The sequence below is a fragment of the Cupressus sempervirens genome, chromosome 2, assembly GCF_028749045.1.
Source record: "Cupressus sempervirens isolate cs-2001-9-10 chromosome 2, ASM2874904v1, whole genome shotgun sequence".
NCBI classification, from domain to species: Eukaryota; Viridiplantae; Streptophyta; class Pinopsida; order Cupressales; family Cupressaceae; genus Cupressus; species Cupressus sempervirens.
In genome coordinates, this window is record NC_143119.1 from 225,910,979 (window position 1) to 225,935,360 (window position 24,382).

Below are 24,382 nucleotides of genomic sequence, written 5' to 3' on the forward strand. Positions count from 1 at the left end.
TTCACACCATGCTCTTGGGGCTTGTTTCAATCGATAAAGGACTTTGTTCAATTTACATACCAATTTTTTCTTGCTTGGATCTATAAATCCTTTAGGTTGTTCAATATATACTTCTTCCATAAGTATACCATTTAAAAAAATTTAGTTGACATCTATCTAGTATACCATAAATTTTTTGTAGGCTAAATATGCAAGTAGAGTTTTGACTCCTTCAAGTCTTGCTACAAGAGAAATTTTTTCTCCGTGGTCAACTCCTTCTTCTGGAACATATCCTTTGCATACCAATCTTTCCCAATTTCTTATTACTTCACCATTCTCATTGATTTTGTTCCTTGAAACCCACTTTATCCCAATCACATTTTTGTCTTTAGATCTTGTCAATAAATTCCAAGTATTGTTCTTCTCAATCTATTCAATTTCCTCATTTGATGTAGTGCAGCCTACTAGGATTGATCAAAAGGAGATCAACTAGTCCAAAAACCCTCTTCACTAAAGTTCTTCAACCAAATCTCTTGGTAAAGATGATCAATTATGCAATCACCAATTACAAGTGCTATAAGGACGATACCAGGTTATCACAACCCTATACCAAAACAAGGAAGACCCTAATCACTAGGGAACCCTATGAACACAACAACTTATCACAACTTACTCACAATGCACAAATTGACTAATTTTAGGGAAACAACCTTAAACATCTTCAAATGACCAAGGAAGAATCCAATAGATGTTAATAATCTATTTATGTCAAAAATGACATAAAAAAATGGTTAAAACCAAACTAGGTTAAGTAATTTGTCTTATGAAATTAATTTGGGATCAATTAGTTTTGTATAATGAAAGATATGGGATGCCCTAGGCAGGGTTACAAGTTTTGCTAGTAGTTTATGATAGTAAAATTAGGTCGCAGTACAAAGAACATAACTCATAACATATTTATTGGATTTGATTGAGATTTGGATATGTTTTAATATGTCTACTATTTCAAAATTCCTCTAAATGGTTTTTTAAGAAAATATCAGAAATAAAAGTTGTGAACAATATACTCATTAATATAAGTTTGACCATGTGAATGGTGAAGTATTGTAAACTAGTGTTGGAAATAGTTTTTTTTTGCCTCATGAGATGTCTCTAAGAATGGGATTAATTTCATTGATTTTGATGGGATCAACATGTATCCCATTTATTGGTTTCTTTGTAGGATTCTTTGCATCATCATTCATTGCCTGAATCCAATCTTCATTATCCACACCATCTTTCACTATTTTGGGCTCAAATTCACAAAGTAAGCATGTGTGATCTTTGAGTTTGTTTCTTTTCATAATGCTCAATTCAACATCACCAATAATTTTTTCGGGTCTGTGATGTTTTCTCATATATTTTTCTAGCATAGGTATTTTTCTTCTTTCTTATTCTATAGTTTCATCTTGGAAATTAATCTCAAGCTAATTCACTCTTTCTTGTTCATGGTCTAGTTCATGTTTTTCATGCTCAACATTTTCTATCTTATGGTTGGAATTCACTTTCTGTGACTTGGCATCTTAAGCCTTTTGCTCAACACCCATTCTCTATTGCTCAATAAGTTGTTGCACTACATCATTTCCTATCTGCTAGGAATATTTAGCTTGATTTGCTTGTTCATTTTGATTTCTATGAGAATTATCATCCACATAGATGAATGTACTGCAGAATTTAGGTGCTTGTTTACATGTAGGGTCACTTCTTTCTAAAAACTTATCAACTTTCAAATTTGCACTTTCCATAATTTTGTTAGTGTTAGCATTTAAACATTTATAAGCTTTTCTCTTGGTGGAATATCCTAGTAATATTTCTTCATCAATCTTTGCATCAATTTTTCCATTCCTATTATCCTTAAGTATATAGCATCTACTTCCAAATATTTTTAAATATTTCACATTAAGAGCATAATTATACCATAGTTCAAAAGGTGTAGAATTTGTACCTTTCTTAACTTGTACTCTATTCAAGGTATAGACAACAATACTAACTTCTCTCTAATATTTCTTTGATACACTCTTCTCTATTATTAATGTCCTTGCATAGTCCATTATAGATTTGTTTCTCCTTTCATCTATCCCATTATGAGGAGGGGTCCTTGGTGCTAACATTTATCTTTTCACTCATCTATAATTGCAGAATGTATTGAACTCATTTCAAATGAGTTCACAACCTTGTTTAGATCTCAAACACTTTAGAGTCTTCCATGTTTCTTTTTAATTATTTAAGTGGTATTTAGCCATAGTTTAAAAATTCCATAGTAACTTTGAACATCAATGCGTCCACATAGGTCTATATAAACCAACTCAAAAATATCACTAGCATTGTATATTTTTCTCTTAAAAATAGACTTGGTCATTTTTCCCAATGGAAATTTTTTACACATTGCATTTTAAGGTTTATTTATCTTAGGAAACACCCATAGTTTCTTGATTTTAGTGATATTCACCAAATTATCAAAGTTCACATGACATATAATCTTGTTCCATGATCAAACATCTTCTTGTCATGCAAACAAACATGTCTCATTTGATAAATATAGATAGAACAAGTTGTCTCTTGTTTGATCATGAGTACCAATCAAATTTCCATTAACATCATGTGTCTTGGCCTTCCTATTATAAAATTTAACTCTATAACCTTATTTTTTTAGTTGTGAAACACTCAATAAATTATAGTTAAGTCCTTCAACCTAGAAAATAGTATCACATTTTATCTTGTCAATCAATTGAATAGAACCTTTACCTTTTACAAAACATGGGATATAATTACCTTTAACACATCTACATTTATACCAGTCATATGATTTGAGCATCCACTATCAATAATCCATCTTTCACTTTTGTTTACATACGAAATCAATGAATTTTTCTCATCTACATTAGAATATTCTTCCATAACAACATAGAAAACTTCATCATCAATACTTTCAAACTTACCATCAGATTCGTATTTAACAATATAAAAAGATTTTTTACTTTTGTCATCATTTATTTTCTTGCAGTCTCACTCATCTCTTCTTCCTTTTAACTTTCTTTCCTTTCTCTTATCCTTATCTTCTCTATCAAGACACCTAGAAGCAATATGACCAACCTTGTTGCATGGAAAAAAATGCAATTTACCTTTGTATTTACCTCTACCTCTTCCAAATATTTTTGCAATAAGGGCTTCAAGTTCATAAATACTATCATCTAAACTATCACTATCACTCTTCACATGTTTTCATTTTCTTTTGCCAAGAACCAATTGTGACATAAAAGCTAATTCAATAGTAGTAGGTGCATACTTATCAAAGTTAGACATCTCAAAAGTAATAAGTCTAGCAAATACACCTTCTAAGATCAAAGTATAACCTGGTGTGCATCTCAGTTCTTGGATTGTACAAAGTCTAATGACATATATAGGGAGTAGAGTTCTCAATACCTTTCTTATCATTGTTTCATCTTTGATTTCCTCATTTGTACTGTGAATAGCATTCATAACCTCTTAGATACTTGTGCAGTATTGTACTATGTTCTCAAATTTCATCATTCTCATGTCATAAAATTTACCTCTCAAGCTCTCTAATTTGTCTCTCAAGACATCATCATCAGCTCAATATGTGGTTTTCAGCTTATCCCACATTTTCTTTGGACTATCACAATCCTTTAGGTCATGAAACTTAGCATAGCTTAGGTCTAATGAAATATCCAACATTTCTTGATTGTGTTCTTTCTTCTTCTTTAATTGTGGAACTCTTAGAGGAGTAGTTGTTACCTTTACATACTCATTGTCAACAAAGTTAATTGCATTATCACTACTACTAGATATATGCAACCTTGTCAAGGTTTTCCATACATTAAAATTATCCTTGTTCATCTTGGGTATAACTATCTTATTATTCATGATCTTTATCTTTAAGTACTTTCACACTTTCCTATGTAAGCACTAAGCTCTAATACCAATTATTAGAAATGTTTAGGATAACTAAGATGGGATATGTGAATTAGTTACTCAATTTCCTTAGGTACCACTCGAATAATTAAACACAAATACATTTTTTTCTATTGATCCTATTGTTGCTTGGTATCTACTGTAAAATACTATCTTAAACATAACTTTCTTTGCATAATGAAAACATCATCTAACATAAAACATATAAAGCATGAAATATAGATTTGACAGTAGGATTTTATATGGAAACCCAATTTGGGAAAAACCACCAGCAATATCTTACCAATTTTTCACTCTTTGGAAGTGAGCTTTATTAAGACCCAACCCTATTAAAATTTTACAAACACACTATTAAATGTGACCTTTCTAACATATTTAATCACCTTATTAAGATTTTCCTTGTCAAAGAACTTTGATCATTCCATTTATAATGTCACCTTGCTAAAGGATTTACACAAAATGTCAAGTCTTTTAAATGACTATTTTTGAAATAAAAAGTGACCAAAAACAAGGGGGTCGACCCTTACAACCAAAAAATTGGTAATGAACACATTACCAATACTAGCATATTACTAGCAAAGACCAACTGAGGACCTAAAGAATTTGAAGAAAATCATGCATGTTACCAACCAGCATAATACTATGAACAAAATCATCTAAACTACAGTAGCAGTCTAATAAGTCTATCAAACTATGAGATTTCAACATAAAACTATTTACATAACCATGCCTACCCAAGTCTGAGCAATAGCTAAAAACCAACAAAACCAGAAACAACATATAAACATAAAAGTTTTGGTCCAAGGATCCCCAAAATCTGAAAAAACTTAATTAATAGTTTTCTACTTTCCCATTGCAACCAGTAGAATTTGAGCCCAGTCATCAGCAAGGAATTTAAAGAGGAGTTTATGATACTCCAAATTCATTCCAATGTCCTCCTCCCGAGCTAGTAGTTGGAGGGTAGTGGCAATAGTGTGGGTGACCTTAAGGGAAAATTTAGAGAAGGGGAAGAACCCTTCTTCTAAAGTTTTAACCCTCATTTCCAATTTGGCATACACCTCCAATTGCTCCTTGATCTCTTCCCTATTATCCACTTCCACCTTTTTAGCTTCATCTTTAACATTTTGCGCCTGGTTATCATCCTACAAAACTCTTGGGTTAGTAAAAACCTTAAGTTTTTCTTTGGTTGGGGAGGATATAGTGATGGGGGAAGTGTCCACTTTGTTGCTATCCTCACAAAAGATAATGAGCTAAAGGGTAAAGCTGGCAGAAACATGGGTAGTCTCCATAGTTGTAACATTTCCATTTGCCACTTAAGTATTATTAGCATACAACTAGGCATTGTCAACAGAATTGTCCTCTGAGTTAACACTTTTTTCTACCTCATCCTGTCCTTCTTCTCCTTTGGAATCCTCCTCCCCTTCTTCTTCATTATTTTCTTCTCTCTCTTCTTTAGACTCGTCAACCCTGAACCTATTGAATTTTTGTTAATGCCTTTCCTGGGATTAAACAATTCTCCCAGACCTTCTCCTAGCCTTTTCCTTAGCCTCCTCCTTTGAGTCCTCCTCTTCCACCACCATAGGCTTTTCTATTATAATTTTTTTATAATTCTTTTTTTTGCCAACTATATTAATTTTTTTCTTTCTCATATTTTCACAGCTAGGGGAGGATCACGAGGTATGAATTTTTGTTCTAGTACTAGTGCTCAGGGGTGAATTTTGATGGTGGCACTACTTGTCAACCACCACCATCCTAGGGGGACAAAGGGCAAGGTGGAATTGGTACATGCAAAGGATAAGGCATTGGTGGATAATGGTAAAGTTTTTTCCTTTATTTCTCTTCTCCCTAACATTAGTGATCGTATCTTCAAGAGAATGCAGTAGAAAAAATGGGATAGAAATAAAATCCCTAATCCTAAAATGATTCAACAAAGAGAAATGATAGTAGAAGGAAACATCAAACCTTCCCTCTAGTGTTAGATATTTCATAAGAACCAAGCACATATCATCCCATGGAGCTAGTAGTTTGTCCCTCATAGATCCTCCTCTATAGCGTGCTAGTTCCTCACTGTCTGTAAAAAAAATTGTTCTTACTGGCCTCATCTGTAGTTTTACTGACCTTCTTCCATTTCTTTCCTCTCATTGAAGGACCAATAGCCATGGCTATCAACTCCTCATTCACTTGAAAATTGATTCCATTAATGGTGACCTTGTGATAGTTCCACCCATTGACAAATTGAAGGGCACGATTCTCATCATACCCCACCATTGACTGCATGTAGGGAAAAAAGATCCCCTCTTTCAACAAAAACTAGGTGGCCATCCTATCTTTTAAGTTCTCAATTTTTGTAGGCTCTAGCCTATTCAAGTCCCTGTCAATATCTATCACACAAATTTCCCATTCCTCCATTTTAGTGATGTGCATCTGAACCTCCTTGTCTACAAAAGCACTACACCTACAATCAACCCTAAGTCTTTCAAAAATAAGTAAAGAAGTTTTACAGTCTCATGCTTGATAAGCTTCAAAATCCCATGTGAATTCATTATGGGATTCATGATTGTATAGTATCATAATTTTAACACCCCAAAAATCTTTGACAATCTGATAAATGATATCATTTGTACTTTTAAAAGGAGAGAAATTTGAAATTTGTGATGGGTTACCATAATGATGAAGTGACATTCCTCTTAATTTCCATTCACTCATAGTTCCATTTGTACAACCATGTCTCCTCATTTCCCTAAAATCTTTCTTAATTTTAGCACACTTCGACTTGCACTTGGTAAATTTGGCCCTAGTATTAAATATTATAATAATTATTACATGATACTCCCTCTACTTTCCTTGCTTGTCAAGGACTTAATGTCTTTGTTAAGATTCTCCATATTCCTCCAGCAGGTGAATGCCATAAATTTAACCCCGATGGTAGCTGCCACGTTGACCACCTTATTTCTTCCCTATAGATGTGTTGTAGGTGGACTCTCTCCATCCCATCTAAATTATTTCTGATATCCACAATTATAGTCTAAATATTCCATCCTGGTTGGGACACCCCATTAGCCAGATCAATGATTAATTTGGAGTCCCCTTCTATTGTTATTTTCTTAAGTTTCTTTCACTAATCAACTGCAGCCCCCAAAACAAAGCCATTGCCTTAGCTAGATTATTACTTCCATTTCCCACATTGCTAGCATAGACTAATAGTGCATGACCCTTCCTATCTAGTAGCACTCCACCTTCCACTCTAATACCTCCTCTAGGAGCACCACCAAAATTTAGTTTAAATTGTGTAAGGGTAGGTGATTTCCATCTCATTTTTTGTCTCCTCTACATTTTTGAGTTTTCAAAAATGAAAAAATCCTCATGAAAACCCCATTTTTCTACAATTTATCCTTCTTGCCTACTTGGTTCTTCCTTTTTCTTTTTACATTTAGCAACCCTTATATTTTCCTTCAGTAATTTCTCCATTATTTCAAAAACTACTTCCACCAATTTTTCCTCCTCCCTAAATATTCTTTTATTTCTTTCTTTCCATATATACCATAAAATATATGGTGGAACAATTTTCCATAGGAAGATCAATCTTGGGTGATAGAAAGGGCAGCACTAGTTCTCCATGAATTGACCCATATTATCTTTCATAACCTAGTTCAGACCAAATCTCTCCCAGTCTTTCACCCATATCCATACAACATACTAGCATTCAAGGAATAGGTGAGAAATGATCTCTTCCTTTTCCTTGCAAAGATAACAATGGTTTATTGTATAAAATCCCCTTCTTTTTAGATTGTCTATGTTTAAAATTTGGCCATGTTGAACCGTTCATAAAAAGTTGATTTTAGGAAGAAGCTTACAAATCCAAACCTTACTCCACCATGGTGGGTACGGGTCCTTGCTAAAAAGGTGTTTGTAAGCTGATTTGACTATGAACCAACCATTTGAAGTTAAGTCCCAGATAGTAGTGTCATCCTAGAATAGAATTAGGGGTCTCTGTGTTCCCAACAACTCTTCCAACTCCTTTAGCAGTTGAATATCCTTCTAAAAGTAAGTATTTTTATAAAGTTTCTTCCACTTCCTCCCCTGATCAATATATTCTTCTAACTTCCTTCCCATGTCTACTTTAAGTAACTCCATAACTGTTTTGAATCTATTGAAGACCAACAGTTTCCCTCCCAACCATTTTTCTTCCCAAAATTTGATGCTATGACCATTCCCCAATATCCACCTTGTCCCTTCTCTCAATAATCCTCTACTCCTAACAATATTCATCTAGATTTTAGAGCCTCCTGGGATGTCATTATTGAATAGGTTCCAATTGAAGTGAGAATTTGATAGATATTTAGCTTTCATTATATTACCCCAATCAGTGTTGTCTTCACTCAATCTCCAGCCATTATTCATAAGAAGAGCCTTGTTAAGGTCACAAATTCTTCTTACTCCCAACCCCCATTTTTCCTTTGGCTTGCACACCTCTTCCCAATTGACCAGACTCAATTTATTTTTCTCTTATGTTCCTAACTAGAGGAAATTCCTTTGTATTCTCTCAATCCTTTTTGCCATAATTTGGTTAGTTTTGAAAAGGCACAAGAAGTAAATGGGAATGCCTTGGAGAGCTGTAGAGAGTAGTTGCAATTTTCCAATATTGCTTAAGATCTTCCCTTTCCATCCTGCAAGTTTCCTTTGAATTCTGTCCACTATTGTATTCTAGAATTGATTAGTCACTTCTTTAGTAGTTAATGGTAATCCTAGATAAGTATTTAGGAGGTTCACAGACTGACAACCCAAAATATTACTTATCCTCCTTTGTAATGGGGTATTAGTGTCAAAGAAATAAATCTTACTCTTGTGGTAGTTCACTTGCTACCCTGAACTTTCTTCATAATTATGCAAAATAGTTTTCCATTCTTTAGCCTCCATAACTGAGGATTCTCCAAAAAGGAATGTGTCATCTACAAATTGTTGAAGAACTTTGGGTTTAGCAGTAGTAGTAGGCTTGAACCCTTTGACACAACCAGTATTCACAAGTTTAGAGAAGGAACTCCCTAATACTTCTACACCCATGATGAAAAGGTAAGGGGAAAGTGGGTCACCCTATCTTAGACCTTTCTCTACTCCAAAATTGCCCCAGGGAGTACCATTTAGGAGAATAGAAAAATAAGCCTACTATCATCTTAATCAGATCAATAACGTTATTATTAAACCCCACTCTTTCAAGAACTTCATAGAGAAAATCCCATTTGATCTTATCATAGGCCTTGGAGTTATTCAATTTGAGTGCCATACTTGAATGTTTTTCTTTCTCCATTGAGTGAATAACCTCATGTGTAGTTATTGCTACATCAAGAATTTATTGCCCTAGGACAAATCCTTTCTATGGACTACCAATTACTTTTTCCAAGAAAGGCTTTATTCTATTTACCAAGACTTTAGCAAATATCTTATAAATAGTATTACATAAACTTATAGGCCTAAAATCTAGGAGAGTCAATGGCATGGTAATTTTAGGAACTAGAGAAATAAAAGTCTTATTAATCCTCTTTAGCATCTTCCTAGTTTTGAAAATATCCCTAGTAGCCCAAACCAATTCAGGTTTAACTACCTCCTAGAAATGCTAGAAAAACATAGGGGAAATGCATCTAGACCTGAAGCTTTATAAGATTTCATAGAGAACACAACACATTCAACCTCCTCCTCTATGATGTTACCTAGAATGTGATTTTTTTTTTCCATACCAAGCACTTGCAGTATCATATTAATAAAATTTCTTCAAATCACCTAGTTTCCAACCTTATTGTCCTTAGCATAAGCCTTGCAAAAGTAATCGACTACATGTCTTCCAATTTCTTCTTGATCCTTATAAATCATTTCCTATTCACCATCCAACCTGTTGATTTTATTTCTTCTTTTATGGTTAGAGGCTAACCTATCAAATAAAGTAGTGTTTTTATCCCCCTCCATAAGCCACTCTATTCTTGATCTTTGTTTCCAAAAAATTTCCTCCCTAAATAGAATATCCTGCCACTTTTTCCTATATTTTTCTTCCTCTTTCATAGCACTTTCTAGGTTGATACCTTCAACAATTTAAAATGATTGTTAGGTAAACCTCTATTAAAAGGATTTCAATAAAAAATGTTTATAATGATTAGAATGAAAACAATAGGGATTTGATTTGTATGATTTCAACTCACTTTGCAAGTTCTAATCTTTATTTGGTTCATGTGTTGATTCATTGATAAGCTCTCTGCTATAATCTATGTTCTTGATTCACCCAAAAATCCTTCAAGCATTCAACCTCCCCCCTTCAACAACACTTAAGCCATTTTCTTAGATTCACTTATCAATATCAATAGTTTCTATGTATGATATCTCCTTGAGCTTCATAAATATTTACCACCCATCCATCTCGTACATTCAATAACTAAACTAAAATAACATGTAAAGAATGTATGTGTAAACAACTAAACATTCATACATATATAACACTAGAAATTATTACCAAGAAACCCTCAAATGAGAAGGTAAAACTAGGGTGGGGATAAAACCCATAAATCTTGATTACTATAGTAATAAAGTGTATCCAATTAAGGTTACAATGTTTGATCATGAGACATGATCTACCTTGTGAAAGGTCTACCTTGCTAAAGGCTTACAAAGACTATTAGATCTTACCCTATTAAAGGATTTCAAAACCTTGTTAGAAGTGTACCTTATTAAAGTTCTTTAACTCACAATTAAGTAAGTACCTTGTCAAAGGATTTCAATACAACTTGTTAGGACTACTCTATTAAGAGATTTAATTGATTCACCTGCTAGAATGACTCGGCATTGATTTTGTGGTTAGCACTTGGTTTCTTGATGATAGATCACCTCTAAACTAATGTCTTTTTTATCCTTCTTGATTAGATGTCTCTCTATTGTATACCATTCCCTTCCTCCATTCTTCGTTAATTGATTCTACAATGCAATTTCACTTCACAATTCCTTAGCCACCATGAATGCTCTTTTTCCACATGCAAGCTTCTCTCCTTGATTCTTCCATGTACAGAGGAAGTTTAGGGTTTTTCCACCTTAAGAACACTTAGGTAACTTAGGGTTAGGTATGAATCAATGGATGTGATTCATCCACTTTTCTACTTAAACCTTATTTTTTCTTGATTGGATTCATGCAATTAATAAGGATTCCAAATTTAGATTTGTCCTTATCTCAAAAATATTGTAATTTTATCTTCAAGTTGGCTAAAAAATGGATTACATAGTAGTTTGTGCCATTACAAACAACTATGTCAACACTATGTTAATTGGCATCTTATGTCTCTAAAGCTCGACATATGCTAATTTCTATACTATGACTTAGCATCTGAATAACTTGGCATGCACTGCTTGCTTCGCTCTTGTATCACTCAGCATACACTAGCTATTTGACACTTGAGCAACTTGGAACATGAGTGGCTCAAAACTCGCCATGGACTCGGCATGCTTTATCTTACACATGTTGTGCTTGACATGTACTACTTATTTAGCATGAACTAAGTAAATGACTTAAGTATATAGACACTCACTTGTCAAAACTAATCTAAGATCAATAATCTCCCTCTTTGACATGAGTGTCAAAAAATCTTGTGCATGCATTAATATCCTTAATCTTATGAGCATAACATATCTCTTATTTGGCTTATGTACAAAATTTCAAAATTTCAAAATTTTGTAACAACTTATACCTCAAAATTTGATATCTCCCCCTAAGTTGATAGTTTTGTTCATTATTCAAAATTATGTACTCCTACTAAGTAAATATGTCTCAACTGATACTCTTTGACATGTTGCTTGTTCTTTTCTTGCTCCCCCTTTTTTCTTACTCTATTTTAGCTTTACAACTCTTGCTCCCCCTACTCTTGTTCTTTTCTTGCTCCCCCTATTTTAGTTTTTTTCTTGCTCCCCCTTTTTTTTTCTTTCCTTGCCACTCTTTTCTTTACAACTTTATTTCTGCCACTTTTTGACACTCATGTCAATGGGCTATACACTGATAGTGTGCACTCATGTCAATGGGCTATACACTGATAGTGTGTTTGTCCAAGAAATATTTATGGACCTCTAGTATAATCTTAAGAGATTCATCCTAATTTCACACGCAACATCCAAAGGCTTAATTTGTATAGCCGACTTAGTAGCAAGGTGGACTAGGTCATCTAATGTAGAAAGATTGGGATCTTTCTCATAAGATTTTATGCATGGCCTAACTTTGTGTGAAAAATCTCCATGTGAGGGATCAATTTGGTTTGGATGTTAATTAGTTTTACCCTTTTTTTGGCTTCTTTGGTAGATAATTCTGCTAACTATCTCTGGGTTCACAACAAAGTTCTAAAGTGTTTCACATTTTCAGTTGGATTCATAGGCAATTTTGCACCTGATGCATTAATTTGACTTTTTGAACTCAAAATGTCTCATTGTATCTTGTGTGAAGAGTGTGGGGTTGCAAAATTTGGTGTATAGTGACAAAATGTTCTCGAGTATATTATTCACATTTTCTACCTTTTTTCCCAATGCAACTTGTGTGAGTGCTATGTCACTTGATATTTTTTCATTCACTTTATTTTGAAATTTCTTTTTAGACCATTCTAATAATTTAGCATTTTTATCAAGGTTTGCATTATTTACCTTTTCCACTATATTTTTCATTTGTTCAATCAATGGCTTCTTTTCATTTGGAGTAAGCAAACTGAATGCATCTAGAAAGATGTCTATGATATCCAACAATGCTTGCTTCTACCTATGCTCCCTTTTGAGTAGTTCTTGATGCTTCTTTCTAGCTAGGGCTTCTTGTAATATACCCATCTACTCTATTATCATTGTGTCATAATCATACTTTGATAACACAACCTCTTCATCAAGGCTTACATATCCTTATGTAATTACCTCTTCTACCTTTGATGAGCTTGGACTTGGAACTAAGATTTGTAATGGTGTTGCATCTATGCTTAGCTTTTGAATAATGTGAATGGAAGGAGTGCCATATTTTGGTAAAGTTACTAGTGTTTGAATAGTTTCTTTCTCCTTCAATTTTTGTGTCAACTCAGTCTCTTTAGGTTTGTCCTTCTTTTTTGTAATGCCTTTATTTGCACCTGGTACTTGTGCTAGAGGTGTAGATAAAATTATCTAACATGTTTGACTTTTTTCTTTAGTAGTGGCTTGGGTTTCCATTGTATCCTTTCCAACTATATCAACCTTTGTTGGTGTAGCTTCTAGTACTTTATCTAAAGGTTATACATGAGTGATTTGATGGGTGATGTTAAGTGGTTCTTGTGTTTTCACCTCTTCCCTTCCAGTGTCAATCATTATTTTTTGGATTTCATCTAGCCTCACTAATACAGGATTATCACATGATTTTTCTTGCAATGTAGATTGATCAAATATCTTTTTCAGATCTTCCTCTATTAGGGTTTTGATGCTCTGAGTGGTTAGCTCAAAAACATCCTTCACTATTATTGTTTCAGTATTTTCATTTTTTATATGTTGAGGGCTTACATTAGGCAATTATGTATCTTGTACACTGTATTCTTCTTGTCACTATACCACAACTATTGCCTTGTCATCTATATTTATTTCTATACCTCCATCAACTGTGTCATCATTATTATCATCTTCTCCATCATATTTTAACTCAATGGGTTCTTTTTCTTCTTCTTTTACCATAGAGAGCCAATACGTTACTTTCCACATCTATGTGGACCTTTTCACAACATCTTCAATATTATTTTACAATATGCTTGTAGGACTAGAAAAATGGGCTAAAAGCATAACATACTATGAGCAAATCACAAACTCAGTAATCATATGTTAGCACCCACTAGTCTACCATGAAAGCCAAACTAAACAAAAGAAAGCAAACATAATAAAAAAACTCCCTTTTCCGTTTGTAGCTCTCATGTCCTTCTTTCTTCTCCAAATGATTGTAGCTCCAAAGTTGCCTATAGTGCACACAAAATTGAAGCAAAATCCTATGATAGTGATAATGCCATGAGAATACTTGAAGTGTGATTTTATGTGAGAGAGAATGCAAAATGCAAATTAGTAGAGACTCAAAAACTCAAAGATTCAAGGACTCAAGACTTAAGCATTCTAGATTCAAGAGACCCAAAATGAGAGAAAGAGTGTTCATTTTATAATTTTAAAGTAGGGTGAGAGCATTGGATTTGTCACCTACAGACATGCGATGTGGCAAGAGATTCCTATGATGCATATGATAGAATATGCCAAAAGTAAGATTCTATGACACATGCAAGTTAAATTTGGAAGAGAATCTATGATCCATCATAAGATTCCTCAACCCACTTAAAGCCAAGAATCTATGATGAATAAGTCAAGTAGGGACATGTGTAAGAGGTAATAATAATTCCTATGACGCATATGATAGAGTATGCCAAAAGTAAGATTCTATGACACACGAGAGTCAAATTTGGAAGAGAATCTATGACGCGTCATAAGATTCCTCAACCCACTTAAAGTCAAGAATCTATGACAAATAAGCCAAATAGGGACATGCGTAAGAGATAAGAATATTTGATTATGACAAATCTTAGCCAAGTGTCAAAGGAGAATCCACAAGGTGTCATATCCAAGTGTCATGATGATGGAATATTTTATGGAATATTTGAATTAAAAATCCTCTTATTCCACAAAATAAGAATTAGTAGAAAATGGATTTAATGATGAAAAATGGAACTTAGGAAATTAAGAATTTCCATGGTTTGCAGATAATTAATCAATCAATTAATAAAATTAATTAATTGACGACGATAAACTAATTAATTAATAAAATTAATTAATTGAGAATGATAATTAGGAAGAATAATTAGAAAGAATAGGATTAAATTATGGGTAATTTAATCCTATAGAGAAAATTAGCAGATGATTGGCCAAATTGATTAAATGAATGCGACTATATCCTTTGATGAAAATGTGATGATGATGGATATCGAATAAGATGATGAAAAGGTAGACCAAAAATATGGTCAAATTAATTGATAGATGGAAATTGATAACATGCCAAGGACACATGGCATGAATAAATTGATACGTAACATTTAATCGACATTGTAAATGCTATAGGATTGAAATTGATTGATAAGGTTTGACCATAATAACACTGATGGACATTGTCAATATTATTAAAATGGTTGATGATGCCATGATCATACATTGAAAACCTCAACAACGTCAAAGATTGAATGACATGAATGATATTTTGACCTAGCACTGAGAGCCATGACAGTACTAAGGTCATATTGATAAGTTGATAGGTTTCCAAGGCACTGAAAGCCACAACAATGCCTAGGAATAGATAAATGATGATTGATTTGGTATGTTTGATATGTTTTGGGTTGATTAGGACAAATTTTGAGTGATTTCGAGTTGATTTGGGGTGATTTTGAGTTGATTTGATATGATTTTGAGTTGATATGAAATTGATGTGAAAGGGGATACAAATGACAAAATATGGTCAATCTAGCCAAAAGATTGAAGTTAGTAGAATGAGAAAATGGGACAAATTAGTATGAAGAAGTGATGAAATTGTAGATGCACACCATTTTTGAGCGTCTAAATTTTGCCCCTCTTTGATACAATGTGATTTAGAGCGTTGTATCAAAGAATAACTAATGAGAAAGCTACAACATGCCCCAGTAGGGATGATATATATGGGTGCCCCCTTGATAAATTGACTAAGATAAGCATATGATAAGTCAATTTATCGACCACAAGAAGACAAAACCATAGCAACTGACAGAATGACCCGAAACTATGAAAGCATGCCCAAGATGATGGAAAGATGTCATAACCTGAGGGAAATCATCAAAAATGGTCGTATTTGGTCAAAGATGATGAGAAAAATATCAGACTAAGGTTGAACTAGGTGGAAAGCCATAGAAAGTTGATTGACAGTGCAGGATGATGCAAGAATGCATGAATGCAAGAGGAAGATGATTTGGTGAGTCAGAAGACATGATCATGGTGATGGAGAATGAGTTGATGAAGAAAGATGAGATGAGGAGATGTTAGTATGATGAAAAGACTTTTGCTTCTAGAAAGTGCACTATATGTCAAATGGAGCTTTATTTTGATATGGCAAATGGAATGTAACACATCATGGCATAAAGGGCTAGAGCGCAAATGCAAGCCTTTTGCGTAAACAAGCATGATGCAAACAGAGAATGACCTTGTCCTTCTTGAGGCATGTGTACATGCCCTAGACTCTCAAAAGGTACATTGTAACAGATAGAAATTGAAAAAAGATGAACATTAACCATCCTGGCCACTCTCATAGATCAATTTATATCATCAAGTAGCATAGGAACATGATCAAAGAAAAAAAAAAGAAAAAATAAATCACTCACTATACAGTGTGAGCCAACAGCTATTATTGTCCATTATTATGTTCTTGTTAATGTTTTAGGTGTGTATATAGTGTTCGACATGTTGACAATGTGATAGTTTTGGTTGTGGATTCAGTTGATAAGTTCATAGTGACATGTTGGATTGATTGTTGGTTCATGCTACACAGATATTGTGATTGGCACTGAAGCGTAGTACTTTGATTTTCAGTCTGCAAAGCACAAGTGTTTATGCAAAAGGGGTGGTTATCCATAGTGAAAATGTGCAAGGTTTATTACAAATTTTTGACGAGTTTTGTGATTTTTAGCTTTTTGTGGAGATATTTGATTTTTTTGCATAACTGATTTCTTCAGGACATTTTACAATTTTTAGTGATTTTTTAAGGACATGTTATGATTTTTAGGAATTTTTTCAGGATCGTATTTGAATTTTTAGGATTTTTTTCAAGACATTTTATGATTTTTAGGGATTTTTTCATGATTGTATTTGAATGTTTAGGATTTTTTTCAAGACATTTTATGATGTTTAGGGATTTTTTCAGGACCATATTTGAATGTTTAGGATTTTTTCAGGACATTATGTGATTTTTAGTGATTTTTTTCAGGATTGTATTTGAATGTTTAGGATTTTTTTCAAGACATTTTATGATTTTTAGGGATTCTTTTAGGACATTTTATGATTTTTAGGTATTTTTCCAAGACATTTTTTGAATGTTTAGGATTTTTTCAGGACATTATGTGATTTGTAGTGATTTTTTCAAGATCATATTTGAATGTTTAGGATTTTTTTTAGGATCGTATAAGCATAAACAAGTGTTAGTTCCAATCTGTTATGTGATAGGTCTAATGGATAAAAAGCACTTAGGGATATGCCCCCAGTTCAAATTCAAACTTATGCACCATGTAGGTAAGATGCCCCTAGACAAGACAGAAACTATGTACAAAGGCCAATGACAGAGTGTGTGTGCAGACTGGTGATGCTTAGGCAAGGTAACAAAGGACATTAACCAGTTCATAAGCCATGATAAGGGACCAAGGATGTCTTGCAATATAAAGGATATGATCAAGGAATGACAGAGGGGGAAAAGACCATATGGAATCCTAATAGATGGAGGGGCGACATTGATTACACATGACGCCTATTTGCCAGGTTTTCACTATTGGACATAATTTTTTTCTTGACTCAAATTTTTGTGCCAAGATGCCTGTTTGCCAAGTTTTCATCAAGGGATCCATTTTTTCATGACTTTTTTTTTTTCACTTTTTTCTTTGCTTTTTTCATGACTTTTTGCTATTTTTTTAATATATATTTTTTAGGACTTTTTGCAATTTTTTTGATATTTTTTCATGACTTTTAGATGGAATCAAGAATGTAACTGACAAATGTTGAGAAGATATCTATTGTTGATGCTGCTAGCTGATGAGCTTTGAATCCATGCCTAACCATAACTACATAGGATTTGTTTTGAGTCTGTAGCTAAAATCAAACCACTAGAAAGGTCTCAAGATATAACATCGTGTACCATATGTAAGACAATGTCTGTCTATTGCAAATCAAGGCATCTAAGGATAATTGGGTCAATAGAAATGTCATGTGAGATGTCACTAATGATGACATATGCAAAGGCTTGGTTGTTGGACAAATTAGGTAGCTAGATTTGGGGATAAACAAATGGATATAAGGGAGGGTTGGGAGTGTTGAGACCAATGACCTTCCATATGCATGTTGATCGAGAGAGCTCCAAAAGATTTTGTGGCATGTTGAACACTGGATAACTGATATTCATGGTGTCATCTTTTTCATTTTGTATCCTTGGGAGCTTCTTAGCTTTTGATTTTTTATGGTCTAATGGTGCCTTTCAATTTTCACCAAGAGACCTATGCTTGCTATTTCTTTCTCTTTTTGCTTTGTAACTAGAAGGTGGAGTAGGCTCCCCAAAGTATGTCATTGTGTTCTCTTTAGAATAAATTGCTTCTTTATGATCTTCAGTCACAATACCTTCAAAGTATATTATAAGATTGCCATAATCGTTGAATTGATCAAAAATTGGTGGTCCATGTTGGTCCCAATCCAAAGGTTTAGGACAAATTGAGGGGGTGTCATCATCAGTGCTGAATGGGCTTTGGTTGAAGGTATGGATATGGGCATTAGATTTGGTTGTATCATTGGGGTTCTGCTCAAAACGAAAAGGATTGTTGATTTTAGGTGGGATATCCTCAAATGCCTTTTCATCGTTCAAAACATCTATAGTCTTACACATAGGTACCATAGTACTAGGAAGACCTATTCATAATGGTTTAAATCCAAGCCCCAAACTAGGAGGTTGTCCTTTTGTAGCGATGGGTTCAATTATACCTTGTTTCTGATATCCAAGATCGCTATAGCCATCATAACCTTGTTTCTGCATGATGGTAAACCAAAGTCCATACTTGCTAGGAGATATCAAAGTGGATTCTCATTCTGCTTTTGCTTTCTCAATACATATGGATGTATTCTTATTGATAGAAGTATCATTCTTTGTGCTGATGGGAGAAAGTGGTGACTCCCTAATGTGAGAGACTTGAGACATAAAGTACTCTCCACACCCATTGTCTTCAATCTTCACCTTTTCCATGGTTTTACTAAGAAGTATATCGGCATCCACATACTTAGAGGGATTTGTGGGTTGTGCTTCATTGTTTGTTGGGATTTGGAATGTAGTAGCATCTCTTAGATTAGCACAAAATTGGAAAGGATCTGGATCACCGGTGATGGTAACTTCTATGTTGTGATAGGAAAACTTCAAACGTTGATGATATGTAGAAGGAACTACTTTCATAGCATAAATCCAAGGGTGTCCTAGTATCATGTTGCAATTCATTTCAATGTCTAGGACATGGAACAATGTGTCTTCAATAGCTGGACCAACTCTAATAGGTAATGTGATGATGCCCCAAGAGAAGCGTTCACCATCATCATAAGCTTTTATTGCGATTCTTCAAGAGGGATCCACATCATCTTTAGAATAACCCAAATTGTTGACAACCTTAAGAGTGTAGATGTTTAGTCCTACTCCTCCATCTATTAAGACACGTTTAACTTTGGCATTATGGATGAAGAATTTGAGATAAAGGGGACCATTATGGTTAGGTTTATCCTTAGGAATATCTTGGGGTGAAAAAGTGATATGTTGTGATGCGGATAGGTTCCCAACCATGGCTTGGAATTGGGAAACATCAATGTTATCTAGGACAACTGACTCTTTAAGGGCTTGATCCAAGATCTTTTGATGTTGGGGAGATGCACGCAGTAGGTCCAAAATGGATATTTGTGCAGGGTTTTTTTTGAGTTGTTCAACAAGGCTATAATCAGATGAAGTAGGAGTAGTAGGTCTACTTGGAGGTGCAGGTCTAGTAGAAGTAGTAGGTCTAGATGGGGCTCCAGGTAGGGTGATCTTTCTATGGCATGTAGTGACAACACAACAAGGTTCTTTAGCCTTCAATGTGAATATGGATATGCAGAAGTCAGACTCATTAAAGAAATTGATGATGTAGTCATAGCCAGTGCGTGTATAATTCACATTACCTTGTGAGTTTGAGTTTGAACTTGAGGGTTTCTCTTTGTCATGATTACCCAAGGGATCTTTGAAAATAATATGATCAAAATTGGATGCTAACAATGATGGATCAACTTTGATTACAGCATCATCAATAAGGTCTTGTATTGCATGTTTCAATTGGAAGCACAATGAAGTCTTGTGTCCTTTGGTGCAATGGTAATCACAATACTTTTTGTCATCCCACCAATCTACTTTAGTTAATGGTTCATCTTTGATTGGGGGTAGCTACAGGAAGTTATTACTCAGTAACTGTTGTAATGCAGTCTCAAGTGGTATTCCCAATGGTGTGAATTTCCTGTCTTTGGTTCTAGGATGTCTTTTGTCTTGTGTGAAAGTCTCAATTTTTTGTTGTTGAGGTGTTGTTTGATTAGGAGTTTGTGGATTCATAGGGTTTACACCTTTCAAAGTCAATTGAGGTTGTGCTATGCTAATTGTGCAAGCATCCACAATACCATCATTAGTCACATTCTTGTTTTTGGAGAAAAATTTTGCCTTGTCATTAGACGAGTTGGTGTTTGTGTTTTCTTTGTTTATCTTGAGGACTCCCTTACGGATAAGAGCATCTTCAATACTAGCCTCTTTTTTCATTAGTTTAGAAAAGGTGCTTGGACTCTTGATTTTATGTTCATACATTAAGTCAGGGACTAAGTTTTCAATGTACAAGTTTACTTGTTGTTCTTTAGGAATGTCTAGTGAGAATTGACTAACTAAGCTTCTCCAACGTAGTAAGAATATGATGAATGATTCTCCTGTCTTCTATTTAGTTGAGCACAAATCAGAAAGTGTCACCTCATTTGTGATGTTAAAGGCAAAGTGGGAGATAAACTTGTCTGCTAGTTCTGACCAAGATTTGATATTACCAGGAAGTTTGGAGTTCCATTCAAGTGTAGGCCCACCTAGAGAACGAGGGAACAATCTCATAAGGTATGTGGGCTCATCACTGAGTTCAGTGCATGAAGCACAAAATTCTTAGATGTGATCAATAGGGTTTCCTTTTCCTCGGTATTTTTCAAACCTTGGTGCTTCAAAGTGTTTTGGGAATGGAGGCATATACAGACTTTTGTCAAATGGGTTAGCATGTAGGTCCCTTTCTATATATAGACCTTGTTTATTTTGGACTCCCAATGCCTTGACTTGTTTGGAAAGTTGTTTGAATTGTTATTATAGTTCTTCATTGGGGTTTTGCATGATAAGTATTTTGTTTCTATGAGTAGACTGTTTTTTGTGGCGAGAAATATGTCTACTTGGTTTTGATATTTCTATGTCTGATGAGTCTGATGAAGTGTCACTAGGTGGTGGAGGTATGTTGGCACCTCAAAGGCAGAAAGGTCCCTATTGTTGGGGAACTTGTTGTGGTATTTGATGTGGCACTTGTTGTGGGATTGACTATGATTATTGTACCATCTGTTGTTATTGTTCCATATGTTGTGGTTGTTGTTGGGATACATCTGTTGGTTGTATGCAAGACCATGTGCATGCTTGTTGTTCTAGAGGTATCTTTTGAGGTTGTTGTGGCACATGTTTTTGTTGTAACAAATGTTGCTGGTATGCGATTTGTTGCTCAAGGAATTTTCTATATTCCAACTGTTGCTTGAATTGCTCTTGTTGTTTAGAAAACATCATTTTTTTTTGTTGGAATTGCTGCTGAAATTGTTGTTGATAAATTGTGTGTAAGTCAAGTGGGTCCATATGGGATTGCGTGTTAGAAATGTTGGATGTTTGCCCACTTGTGGTTGTTGTCATTGTGTTTGATGTTTTTGTTGATATGTGGGATGTGTGTCAAGTGGATGTAGACTTGGTTGTGCCTTGGAAGTGTTGAGTCCTTGTACCATTGTAGGTTGTTGTTGTTGTGGGGGTTGACTAAGTCCTTGAGAATTGAACGTCATGTTTGTATTGTTGTTTTGGTACCTTTATGTTTTAGATGTTCCTACTTGCGACATCATATTGACTTGACTATGAGATGTGTCCCTATTAGGAATGGTCGTAATGTCAATAAGACTTTTCCTTTGTGCATCTATAGGGATGGTTGCACTTGATGTTTCACATGTTGTATTTATGAGAGGCTCCATAGTGTTTGATGTCATAGCACAGGGTAAAGTTAGAAGCAAAGGTGTACTTTGTTGATTTTCCTCCAAAGAAGGTATGTCTGGCATCCCTAGAGCATTGGTCCCTTTAGGTTCATCTTGTTGTTGCATCATGTGACTAAAATCAAGTCTTAATGTCCTTTTGGGGTGTTTAGGGATTGGTGGTATTTCATCAAACAAGGGGTTAACATTGATGTGTTCAAATCTACTTTGGAGGATTTCAATTGTTGGTTCTTGATGGGACCTTATAGGTCCCATTATTGTGGTTGCAAACTCCAAAGGTTTTTTTCCCTTGTCTAAGTCCAAATTTATCATGGGTTGGATATTTTCAATTGTTGTGTTGGTTTGATTTTTGGACCTAGGACCTTCCAAGTTTTGGTTAAATTTGACAATTTCTTGTGCTACCAAACATTTGAAGTTCTTGCAAAAAATTTTGTCTTGACACACCCTAGCCATTTCTTCATCAGTGATGCCATAATTAGTGTTAGAGTCATCACTTAGGTGTACAATACCTTGTTGTATGTTTGATGTGTTAGGTTGGTTGAATTCAAATGAATGTGATTGTTCATCTTCAGGTGAGGTTGGTACACTTCCTTCTCCTGGTGGCATTGGCACAAATATAGGTTCAAATTTAGGACTCCATTGAACCATCCCATGTGTGGGGGAAGTGTTTGGAGGAAATCTCATGATAGGTGCATTGTTCAAGGTTTGTTGTGCCATAGCTTGATTATGAGGATCTTGCGGATACATATTCAAAGGGTCTAATAGTAATGGTTGTGATGCCTCAATTTGGTCTTCGTCAAAGGTTTGTTGGATTTTCTTTCTCTTTCTTTATCTTGGATGAGGTTTTGGTTGTGCTTGTGCCTCATAAAAAAAAGGTTGATAGAGTTCCTCTGGTCTCTGAGCTGCTTGTCTCCTAGTAAGTTCTGGCATGATACCTAAGAGTGCAAAAAGTGGTGGGTATGCAAGATATGAGTGTTTTTGGGATTTTTAATTGTTTAAGAATGTTATGCAATGTGAGGAAATGCTAAATGAATTAGGGTTTTGATGTGCAAAGTGCAAATATCCTAGGGATGTTATGCAAATGCAAATGCAAGGTGATGTTTTGAAGTTTGACTAGAGAGGATGAAAATGACTCTAAGGTATGCAAAATGACAATTAGGGTTATGTTTTGGACTTTTTAAGGGTACTAAAGATTGATGTATGAAAGGTATATCATGAAAAGGATAATTTTCTAGGGTTCATAATGACGTTTGGGACATGCAAAATGAGGGTAAATGCTCAAGAAGGAAAATTTGGTTGATGGACAATTTGATAGGGATTCGTAGTGAGAATGATGTTAAGGATTTTGATCAATGTAATATGAAGGGGATATACTACTAAGGTAGGTAATATGATGTTTGGGGATGCTATGATAAGGGTATATGGAAAGTTTTGAACTTAGATAAAACCTTTTGAAAGTATTTTGCCTAAGAGTTTAACCTTGTGATAAAGGACTTTGGATCTTGACCAAAAACTGATAAAAGATGAAAAGATCAAATTGATAAATGATGAAAAGGTCAAATATATCAAGACATAGATAAATTTTGACCAAAGAAAATGATAAGCAAAGATAAAAGGACTAGTCAAGATCCATTATCCGTCAACACTAGGAGATACTCTAAGACTTATACTTTTTTCTAGATTTTTGACTAAATTCAAAGGTTTTGGGGGTTCAAAATGACGTTTTGAGGACTCCAAATTATGGTGATGCTGAGAAAATATGTGTTATGGACAATGTCTATGATGTAAGAGGGGATTTTGGGTGCAAGATGTGGTTTTGGTTCAAGTGCAGAACAGGGAGTTCTAGAGGGTCCTAGATGCAGTTTTGGGGTCCTAAAGTGCAGTTCAAAGGACCAAAATGGTCATGCAGGTACCCAAGTGTGCCCTAACAGTGCCAAGTGTTCCCTAACAGTACCAACTACATCATTAACACACTTGGAGCCAGTTTGGGTGTAGTTGGTAGTTTCTGGGCACAGTTGGTAAGCTAGGAAGAATGTTTGCTGATTCTAGAGAATATGGTTACCAAACTGACATGCCAAGAAGCCAGGATGTTGGGGTTGATGTTAGGATGGGTTTGGAGATGAAAAATGAAGGTTATGATGTATAGAATGATGTCTTAAGTGAAGGTGATGACTATTAGGTGCTGTAGAATGCAGATCCGGGCAAGCTAGTGCAAGGGGAGCTAACCAGGTACCTAAGGACACTGTTGAAGCCCCAAAATATTATTTGGAACACAAAATTGGATCTTAGGACCACCAAGTGCACCCAGAAAGTGCAGAATAAATCAATGATGTAGTTGAGGCCCAGTTGGGTGCAGTTG